Genomic DNA, 10541 nt, shown 5'->3' with positions numbered 1-10541 from the left:
AGATTTGGACGGTTGTATTTCATAGTGTTTATGAACGCCCATTGTAATCGCATCTCTTATGAATTTGGCAATCACAGGAGCAAGTAATTGCATTTCTTTTCTCCAATTTTGGTCTTGTCTTGTATAACTTCATAATCATCTACCAAGATTGATTAAAATCCAACTAGAAAGTTGTCACCAATTAACGAAACTTTTCACTTATTCCAAATGTTAAACACAAAAGTCACTAAAATCTATTACTTTTTCAAGGAGGCATGATTGAGTTAGGACTTAGATACCGTGAGAACATGAACACACACACACACACACACACACACACACATATATATATATATATATATATATATATATATATATATATATATATATATATATATATATATATATATATATATATATATATATATATAAAAGCTTTCATAGGTTCCTTTTGACAAGTGATTCAATGGTAGACATAGATAAAGTGATCACATGAAAACATTTGTCTTCGTTTTTTTTGGCAAGTTAAAATGAGTTGTTTCCCCATATAATCTCTTACATCTCTTTCTTTAGAAATACATGTTACTAAAAAATATGGGTAGAGAGGGTTTTCCTTCAATCGTAACATAGAAAACAAAGAGTTGAGAAGTGAGAGAATTGATGTGAAGAAGGAGGTCTAGGTGGGGGTGGGTTGAGATGAACCCGTAATTTATTTTATGTTTTTTATAATTATAAATTGGTAAAACAAAAATGATAATTCAATCTTTTTATATGGACTAAGGGACCATCAATGCAATTTTCAAAACTACAATGATGTAACCTATCATTTTTTTCGAACAAGGACCAAAACTAAGAACTTGACCAAACCGTACAAACCATTTTTGTAATTTACTCTGATTGTTATGTATTTATTATAGACAAAACTTGATAAATGGTCTATGTGGTATCCCATAATCTAAAGTTTAGTCACTAAGTTTAAAAAACCTCACAGATGGTCTCCGTGGTTTTAAAACTTTTAACAAAAAGTCCTTATTGCTAACTCCGTCAAGTTTTGTCCGTTAAGTGAAGAGTTTCTCCATCATTTCACTACCACATAAACCATTTATGAAGTTTTTCTGTTATTTAATAAAAAAGAAAAAATATAATTATTTAATATATAAAGGGTTCCACCCCCTTACACACACATAGAGAAAAACTCCTCTTTCCCCACCCTCCATTAATCATGCCTTAATCCCTATTTGTTAGAGAAATCAACGATCCCAAATCAAAAGATCAAGAAACAAATAAACCGAAATACCCACCGATGGATTTTCTTAGTTCAATAGGTCACCACCACACCAGTAAAACCTATCATTTAGGAGGACCTTCAATCAGGCTTCCTTAGAAACCATCACACATCAATTTTCTGACGGAGGCATTACATCTAACATTTGGTAGGCAGAAAATCAATGGATGCCATTTTAGCTACAATATTGGTATACCCATAGCCATTGACCTTCAAACATCATGAACCCTACAACAACGACCTCCACCTTGAACTAAACCTCGATTTTTGTTTTTAGTTACAATACTAATATACCTATAGCCATTGACCTTCTTATATTCACCAAAAAACTTACACATACATACACACACCTGCAAGTCGAAGCACACATACACACCCTTTGACATTTGTAAAAGTAGTTTTTTTGTTATTTAACCTAATTAACACGTAGAAGAACATGTAGAAATATGATGCACAATCTGGAAGGAGAGAGCCGACAGATGAGATAATGAATGGAACCTTTAAAATCTCTTTCATACCAAAAAATATATACCCACCCATAAAAGAATGAACACGGATTGCAGAAAATAAAAATAAAAATTCAAAACTAACCTAGAAATTTGCAGAAAACACAAAATCAAAATCTAAACTGCAACCCTAGAAGATTTTGATAATTGAGTGAAAGAGATAAGTATGCCCTTCATCAGTTAGCATGCTTCAATTGTCAAATTTGCTATCAGATTCAACGTTTCTGACTTCATCGAGGTTTCATGTAGCACCTGGTTCTTGGTATGTAATTTATTTAAGTGTTTTGCATTTTTGGCCTGGGTCTCGGCAAGTTGCAGGACCAACTCGCCGAGTAGAAGCGGGATGGGACGCGGGATTTAAGTATTGAACTCGTCGAGTCGGGTCTCGGACCCGACGAGTAGGTTCTGACTGGACAAAAACCCTAATTTGAGGGTTTGCACCCTATTTAATCATCTCTTTCAGCCACCACTCGTCCCTATTGCTCCCAGAAACCCTCCATAGCAAACCCTAAGTGTTTTGGTGTAAGATCTAAGGCTTTTGTGGTGATTTTGGTAGTTTTGTTCACAAAGAAGAAGGAAGAGCATAGAAGGATCAAGAGGAGACTGAAGGAATCGAGTTTGGTGCATCATTTTCAGTCTTTGAAAGGTATAAAGTTTGTACCTTGCTTTTTCATTTGTTAGATCCCCTTTTGGGGAAGATTTAGGGCTTTTTAAGCCATATGAGGTGGCCAACCATGATTGCAAACATGGTTGGGGGTCAAGACCTCGGATCTAAGTCTTGGGAGGAGTCACAAGGCAGATTTGAGTTGCTTTTGCACTCAAGGAAGGTCCCATACAACATAAGAGCCATTTTAGAGCCTTTTAGGCTCAAAAGTCCCATGCATGCACGTAAAGTTCGTAACTTTACGTCCTAAATCGAGCTTCAGGGCTTGGATCTATCATTTGGTCAAAGGTTGTACATCATAAATCAAGGAAATAGGGCATGGACGTTATCGACTCAGCGAGTCCGTTCTTGGGACTCGACGAGTCCAAGGCATAAAGTCCCATATATATTGTGGGTCAAAAGAACTCAGTTGGGTGTTAGAAGAGTTGTAGAAGGTCCGAAGGAGTGACCCAACATATTGGACTTAGCCTTAGACCTGGAGTTCATGGGACTCGACGAGTGCTAGAACAGACTCGGCGAGTCCAAGGCAATCTCCTAATAGTTGAAGATGAACTCGACGAGTTGTTCATACAACTCAGCGAGTCAAGGACAAGACTTGTTTATCAGATGAAGGTGAACTCGACGAGTTGTTCATGCAACTCGGCGAGTCGGATGAAGGTTCATTCGATGTTCACATAGAAGGGGAACTCGTCGAGTCGTTGCTAAACTCGACGAGTAGAATCGTAGATAAGGTCGAGTAAAGGGTTAGGGACTCGACGAGTTGACGGCCCAACTCGGCGAGTCGGGTCAACTAGAAATTAACCTTGACTTGACTTTGACTTGATCAGGGGTAAAATGGTCATTTTACCCTATGTGTAGTTATCAGATTATGACTGAGTATTTTGTGGGAATTATAGCCGGAGGAGTTCCGGAGCAGCAGCAGCAGGCAGAGTTTCCCTGCTCAGATCATCAGCAGCTACTAGTGCGAGGTGAGTTACCTTCCAGTAGCGATGGGTCTACGACCACAATGTCGGCCCACCAGTAGGAGTTGTATGTTAGATGATTATCTTTGTGATATTCATCTAGGTTTGCTACTACCTGATATGTTATGAGCTAGTATGATATGATATTAGATGCTAGTAGCAGTAGGGGAGATAGTCCCCAAGGTTACCGGTCGATAGGGCCATAGGGGGTGGTCACACCCAGTCATACTAGATAGAATATGGTTATGTGTTACATGCTATGTGGTAGTAGTAGAGGGGTGAAATAGTCTCCAGCATCCGGTCGAGAGGACCGAAGGGGAGGCCAGCACCCAAATATGCTAGGTAGTATCCGGTCGAGAAGATCGCTAGGGAGGCTAGCACCCAGATATGCTAGGCAGTATCCGGTCGAGAGGACCGAATGGGAGGTCAGCACCCAGGTATGCTAGGCAGCATCCGGTCGAGAGGACCGAAGGGGTAGGTCAGGCACCCTGATATGCTTGACAGTATGTGTATGTTATGTGATTGTATGGTATGCAGTGCGATGGGGGAACTCGCTAAGCTTCGTGCTTACAGTTTACAATTTTGGTTTTAGGTACCTCTTCAGTGAAGGGGAAGGAGATGACGCGGTAGCGGCACATCATACACACACTCATTGTTTTCCGCACTATGGATATTCTGGGATTGTACTCTGACATGTTACTATTTTTATGACTTGGGTTTTCAAACATGATACAATGTTTTATGAGATGATGTGATTCCACAGTATTTGCTTATGAATGTTTTTATGAGTCAGTTAATTAAAATGAAATTTTTGGACTTGAAAATTGGGTCGTTACATTTCATGATTATGGTCGGTCTAAATGGCAGGCTTCAAGGTAAGGGTGATCGCGGTTCGGTTTGAAACCGTGAAACCGGCCAAACCGGTCATCGGTTTGGTTTTACGGTTTATATTTTTCTCTATGGTTTGGCTTGCGGTTTTGAATTTTTCAAATTGTAGTGAACGGTTTGGCTTACAGTTTTTAAGATTTCAAACCGTATAAAAACCGGATCGGGCCGTAGAGTTTATATATATATATATATATATATATATATATATATATATATATATATAAATTAATTTTTTTTATATATAATTAATAATTGTATTTTGTTATATTATATACCAATTTCTATATATAGATATTAGATAATAAAATTAAAACCCACTTCAGCCCAATCCTAATTTCTAATTGTTAAATGAATATAAAGCCCAATTGAAATAAAAGAAGTGTCCAATCCAATGGGAAGCAAGTCAGTACTCAGTAAGGTGAATAATGTCAAAAAACGAAACCTAATCGACAATTGCAAAGCAAATCGAAGTCGTCTTTCTCACTCGTTGTTTCTACTTTCTATTTTCATCCTTAGAGGTGTCATTGTGTCACTGTTGTTGGCTCGTAAAGAGTCTCGCCTCCGTTTACAACAGCTCGTCGGCTCACCACCTCCGCTATAGCTGCTCTTCCTTTGCCTGCAATAGCGTCGCCTCCACTTGCAAGGCTGCAATAGCTCCTCTTCCAGCTTACAGCTTCACTCATTATCTATTAAGGTATTTAATGTTCCGATAAAAGCTAATACACCATTACTTCTCTTCCAGCTTAGAGTGTTACTGTTGTTTTTATTTATTGAAATGGTTAACAACTTAAGATCACAGATTCACAGTTCTAGAGCATTATTAATTCATTTTTGTTGATTAGAATGGTTAACATAAATTCTGGTTGCGTTTTTTTGAGATATTTTTCAATTGTTGATCTTTGGTTCTATACTTATGTTTGATCTGATTTCCTGTTTGCTGAGTTTTCACTGGTTTTTGTCCATGTCCTTAAATGGACAAAGATAACAACATTCCAATTAGTGAACCTGTGAATATCGGTGATGATGATGATATGGAAGAGATTGACGTAGATGATGTTGATGTGGAGCAAAATGGAGGTGCTCCTGATCATAACCAAAGAAAGGGATGAAAGCAGTCTATTGTTTGGCAACACTTCAACAAGCCGGATCCAATTCCACCTAAAGGGGCACACACCTAATGTATTCACTATAAGAAAAGTTGTGTGTATGAACCAAGTCAAAATGGTACTAGTTCTATGTTAAATCATTTGAGAAAGTTATGCAAGTTTGATCCACTTAAATGTCAAGTAGATAAAAAAAACAAACAACTATAATTTTTTTTTGGAAAGGGTAAGGATGGAAACTTACAATGTGGTCATTTTACAAAGGAATTGGGTAAACAAGCTCTTGCAAAAATGAATCCTTTATTGTATGTAGTTGTTGTTCTTGATCCTTGATACAAGTTAAAATATATCAATTGGAGTTTGGAACAAATGTACCATATTAGTGATATTGCATGTGACTTGAAAAAAAAAAGTTAAAAGTCACTTTGACTCGACTTTATGACTTTTATTTAGAAAAAAGATCCTATGCATGCCAAAAATCTTCTTCAAACAAGAATCATAACAAAAGAAAAGTTAATGAGAATCTTAGCATACAAGAGAAGCGTATGCTAAAATATAAGGCACATTTGGAAGATGAAAAAAATAGAAGAATTGAGTGAGCTTGAAAGATATTTGTCAGAGAATAAAGAGCCAAGTTATGAGTCATTTGACTTGTTGGATTGGTGGAAGACAAATGAAGCAAAATATAAGATTTTGGGAAAAATTGCACGGGATGTCTTGGCTGTCCCAGTTTCTACAGTTGCTTCAGAATCCACATTTAGCACGGGGGGGAAGGGGTAGAGTTTTGGATTCATTTAGGAGTAGTCTTTCTCCTAAAACAGTGCAAGCGCTTGTATGCACACAAAATTGGATTTGAGGTATGTTTAACAAAACTGCAAAACTTTGTTAAGAAGATGTTTTGAAAGAAATTGAAGACCTTGAAGAAATTGAAAACGGTAAGTTTTCAAATTTTAAAAAGTTTTATATTTCTCTTTTTTATTACTTTTAACAAAAGATAACTTGTATTTTAGATTTTGCAAGCAAACTTAATATTTGCACCGACAATATCGATTGAGAGGTACTTTACTTCTCATGGTTTTATATTGAAGTTTTGGTGTGATGTTTTAATATTGAGTTTTTTGAACAACAAAAGCATATGAATTGGATGTCTTTTCGAAGCGAGCTTGCAGATAATGGAAACATATTAGTCTAATGTTTGATGTAATGGAACAATATTTGCTATTTTTATTTACTGTTTTGGATGGTTTTTAGGTTGCATGAATTGCTACAAATGCTTGATGTAATAGAACAATGTTTATTGTTTTCATTTACAGCTATTTATTGACTGTTTTTGTAGTTTTAACAGCTTTAATATTTTAGTTTTTATTTAACAATTTTTGGCAGTTTTGACAACTTGAATATTGCTGTTTTTTTTTGGCAGATTTTTTGGCTGTTTTATTGTAATGACGTGAAAATTTAAAACAATTTTTCTTTCATTTTTCAACCATAACATATCTCATAAAAATCATTTCAAAACACAAGTGTATCAAATGTTATTACGGTAGAACATATCCCAAAATATCAACTACAAAAATCCTTTATCAGTGTGTACTAATCATGTCGGTGCCTTCCTGCGATCCTCGCTAGTACCTGAAACACATATCACATAACATGGTAAGCATAAATGCTTACTGAGTTCCCCAAAATACTACATACAACACATAAGCCACTCAAAGCTACAGCTCTACGAGACCTTCTGGTCAATGTGTCTCAGGGGCCTTCCGGTCCCACAATCTGAGTAGACCTTCCAGTCCTACTCTTTCGACCATCCGGTCCATACCATATCGACCTTCCGGTCCATACCCTGTTAACCTTCCGATCCATACCAGACTACTCATAACATACATAACATATACATATCACATGGAAACATATATCACATACTCATCATAGCACATAAGACCTTCCGGTCACACATAATTACCATTCAAGGTAAAGTATAGTGAGAAGACTCACTTTGTATGATGTCTAATATAGTTTCGTTTTCGATATCCCCGTTCTAGCCTCCTCCTATCAAAATGATAATATCTTTAATCAATACTCTCTTTATGTTCTCATCTCTTAAGAATGGGTAGAAGACCATTTTACCCTTCCATGACCTCTCTTGAATCAGTTTGACCAAAACCCTAAGGTCAACGGAAGTCAACTCCAGTCAACGGTCCAACTTTGACCAGACTCATCGAGTGTACTCGGGTGACTTGGCGAGTCCATGCGTGTCCTCTGAATCCTCCTAATGCCTCACTTGACTCGTCGAGTTAACCTTTCACTCGATGGGTTACCACTGATCACGAATCGCGGGGCAACCCGATCCGACTCGTCGAGTCCTCTCATGAACTCGGCAAGTTTCCTCCATGGTATTACTCAATTGACCTTCTGAGGTTAGATCTGTTTCTCTAACTTATAGATCTGACCTTCTAGCACCCAAAAGTCACGTAAAGGTTCAACCTTTATGTCCATGCACCACATATCTAGCTCTATTTGATAAAATAAACCTTATAATGGTGTCTTAGGCTCAATACTCTTATTTGATTGCATAAAGCTAGGTTGTTGGGACTCTCTGGACCTCTCAAGGACCAGATCAAATGTCTATGCCAAAAAGGACATCACATACTCCATAACTCAACTAAAAGGGGCAAGGAAACCCTAGATTCATGAGATCCACTATATACATGAAAATAAGCATGGATTCATACCTCAAACAACAACCTTTGATGAGGTGATAATATGTCTGAGCTCCCCAATTAGCCTAGCTTGAATCCTTTCCTTCCTTCTTGCAAGAATGCACAAATGGTGATGAAATTAGCTCCTTCCCTCACTCTGTATGCTCTCTTATTCGTTTAGGGTTTCTCAAGGGTGTGTGGCCGCAAATGAAGGCCATAAGGACCTTCAAATAGGGCGCATGCCCAAAGATTTAGGGTTTCTGTCAACAGCACGGACTCGTCGAGTCCATTCATTAATCCGAGTCATCAGTCGCGCTCCTACTCGACGAGTTTAGGCGTCAACTCGTCGAGTCCCTCTTCTTAACTCAAAAATAAATACTTAAATTATGATACTTGGAAATTTGGATGTTATAATTCTCCCCCATTAGAATCAGACTTTGCCCTCGAAGTCTCATTCTGCAAACAGCTCTGGATGTTGCTCCCGCATCTCCGCCTCCGGCTCCCAAGTCAGCTCAGACCCTCTCCGATGTTGCCACTGGACCTGAACCAGGGGCACCTCTTTGTTCCTCAAAACCTTGATCTTCCGATCCAAGAGCGCAATTGGCCTCTCAATGTAATTTCGGCCGGCATCCACCTAAATGTCCTCCAGCGGCACTATAGTCGTCTCATCGGCTATACATTTCCTCAACTGGGATACGTGGAAGGTATCATGGATCTATCTCAATTCCTCGGGTAGCTCTAAATGGTATGCTACCTTGCCCACTCTGGCAATCACCCCTGAAAGGACAAATGTATCGGGGCCCCAGTTTGCCCTTTTTCCTGAACCGAATCACTCCTTTCCAAGGGGATACCTTCAGGAGTACAAAGTCTCCAACTTGAAACTCGAGCTCGGATCGTCGCCTATCCATATAACTCTTCTGGCGACTCTGTGCTGTCAGTAACCTCTGTCTGACCTGTTGAATCTGCTCCATTGTCTTAAGCACTATCTCAGTGCTACCCATCACTCGTTGCCCTACCTCTCCCCAACAGATGGGGATTCGACACTTCCTCCCATATAACAGCTCAAAGGGAGGCATACCAATACTCGAATAGTGGCTGTTGTTGTAAGAAAACTCAGCCAAAGGTAGGTATGTGTCCTAACTTCCACCGAAGTCCATAACACATGCTCGAAGCATGTCCTCGAGTGTCTGAATCGTTCGCTCACTCTGTCCATCCGTCTGTGGGTGGTAAGCAGTACTGAAGTGCAATCTCGTACCCAACTCCTCATGGAACTTCTTCCAGAACATGGAAGTGAAACGTACATCTCGGTCTGACACAATCGAGATCGGCACTCCATGCCGCGACACCACTTCTCTCACATACATCTCTATCAGCCTCTCTGCGGAAGAGCTCTCATTGATAGTAGGGAAGTGAGCGCTCTTTGTCAGCTGATCCACAATCACCCAAATTGCATCAACACCCCTTGCGGTCCTCAGCAATTTGGTGATGAAATCCATAGAAATATGTTCCCACTTCCACTGGGGAACCTCTAGCAGCTGCAACTTTCCATGTGGACGCTGGTGCTCGGCCTTAACCCGACGACAGGTTAAGCACCTATCTACTACCCACGCAACATCCCTTTTCATACAGGGCCACCAATAATCTCTCTTCAGGTCCAAATACTCGAATAGTGGAACACATGGTGTACACTGCTGAGCTCGACGGGTAGTTGCAATCTATAAGCCACTGGACTGATTCGGGCAAGAATCTCGAAGGTTCCAATGTATCGAGGGTTCAGTTTGCCCCGTTTCCCAAAACGAATCACTCCTTTCCAAGGAGAGACTTTTAGTAACACCCTATCTCCGGCTTCGAATTCCAAGGGCTTTTGTAGTTTATCGGCGTAGCTCTTCTGTCTGTCTCGTGACGATTGTAGTCGTGCTCTGATCTGAATTATCTTCTCGGTCGTCTCGCGTATGATTTCCGGTCCCGTTAAGGCCTTGTCTAATGTCAGTTCCCTTGCTAGCTGGGTGTCGCCTACCTCAGCCCAACACAACGGTGATCTACATTTACGCCCGTATAATGCTTCGAAAGGAGCAACTTTGATACTCGAGTGATAATTTTTGTTATACGAGAACTCGATCAAAGGCAAGTGGGTATCCCATGATCTTCCAAAGTCTATTACACACGCTCGGAGCATATCTTCCAGTGTTTGAATGGTTCGCTTGCTTTGACCATCCGTTTGTGGGTGGTAGGCAGTGCTCATATCGAGTTGTGTTCCCATAGATTTCTGAAGCGATTGCCAAAAGCGTGAAGTAAATCTACTATCTTTATCTGAGATGATGGATATCGGTACTCCATGGAGTCTCACAATTTCTTTGATGTAGATTCTTGTTAGGAGCTCCATCTTGTATGATTCTTTTATAGGCAGGAAATGGGCGGATTTCGTTAGTCTATCAACTATTACCCAGATCGTGTC

Source organism: Lactuca sativa, chromosome 4 (assembly GCF_002870075.4).
Source record: "Lactuca sativa cultivar Salinas chromosome 4, Lsat_Salinas_v11, whole genome shotgun sequence".
Lineage (NCBI taxonomy): Eukaryota > Viridiplantae > Streptophyta > Magnoliopsida > Asterales > Asteraceae > Lactuca > Lactuca sativa.
The sequence above is the reverse complement of the archived record's forward strand: the minus strand, read 5'-3'. Positions refer to the sequence as shown.